Genomic DNA, 1,631 nt, shown 5'->3' on the forward strand with positions numbered 1-1,631 from the left:
TTCTGCTTTAATAGCATTAGATATTCTATGATTCTTAGAAGGACTTATATAACTCCCACTCATTTATTTAACAAAAAAAATTAATTATTTATTTTTTATCATATTCACTAATCCAAAAATAATTGCACTTACAACTGTAATTAAAAATAAAATAATATGTTCAGCAGCAAAGTTAAGAATATTCCCAGCAGATTTCAATATAAAACCAACAATTGATGCAATAATTCCGGGTAAAGCTGCAGCAGATTATTTAGATAGTTCCCATAAATATTTTGCTAATTTCTTTAAACCATCTTTAACTTTATCTTGTATAGAATTATTGTCATTCGGGGGTTTATCTGGTTTATTTGGAGTAGGTGTAGATTTTAAAGCATTTGATATAGCTAAACCAATTGTTGTGAATACCATAGTTACAGCTGTTAGAATTGAAAGAATTGTTATTCCTTCTAATTTATATAATAATTTTATTCTATCTTTCAATGATATTTCAGAATTTGGTTTTATCAACAAATCTTTAAAGATAACTTTTAATTTTTTAATATGATTAAGATCATATGATTTTAATAATATATCTCTTTCTTTTTCCTGAAATTCTTTGTTATATTTTAAATCATCTATTTCTTTTTCTAAAGCTAACTTTCTGCTTTCATAATCAGCTTCCTCTATAACTTGAAGATCTTTATTTAATTCTAATTGTTTTAATTCTTCATTTACATTAGTTATTTCTTTTTCTAACATGGTTATTTTAGAAAATCTCATCTTAATATTAGCAATTTCACCAGCTGATTCTTGCATACCTTTAATTTCTGTACGTGCTTGTTCATGAAATGCTTCTAATTCATCATCAGTTAAATAAAGTAATCCTTTTTCTAGTAAAGATTGTATTCGATTTATTCCAGTTTCAGCACCAGATGTATCTGACATACTATTCATCAGTTCTTCTGTATCACTTAATCTATCAATTTGTTCTTCTAATACTATTTTCAATTGACTTGAATCATTGTCAATTTGTTGAATATCTCTTCTCGATGTTTCGGATGTTGAAGATCTTAATCTATCTAATCGATTTGCACAATCTTCATCATTTTCTGGATCATAAGCAGGATTTTGATTTGGATTTTTAAATGGTGAATATTTCTTTATATAAATATTAGGAATTGGTTCTTCTTCATTTATTCTATCGATTGCATTCCATATAATTCTGAGAAATTCTCTACCGCCTTTTAAACCTTCAATTGTAGATCTTGCTAACATTCAGGTTCAAAAATATTTTCTTGTCCCATTCTAGATAATTTTAATTTTACATTTTCACCATTTAATTCAAAATTATAAAACCATGAATCATTTATAAATTCTAAATTATTCGTGAAAAATGGGTCATCTTTTAAAATTTGTTCTACAACACCTTCTGTATCAATTTCATCTATTTCAACTTTTGGTAATAATTCGTTAACAATTGTATCTGTTACTCTAGTTTTCATTAAATATAAATCTTCTTTCAATTCAGGATCAGTTGTATTTACTAATCTATTCATTAAATCTTTTCTAAATGTTACGGGTTTAATTACATCCCTATTGGGAGCTGTTATATATTATTTAAATTTTTTGTGTGTTTCAATATCATCTTTAAA

This window comes from Tubulanus polymorphus, chromosome 4 (assembly GCF_964204645.1).
Source record: "Tubulanus polymorphus chromosome 4, tnTubPoly1.2, whole genome shotgun sequence".
Lineage (NCBI taxonomy): Eukaryota > Metazoa > Nemertea > Palaeonemertea > Tubulaniformes > Tubulanidae > Tubulanus > Tubulanus polymorphus.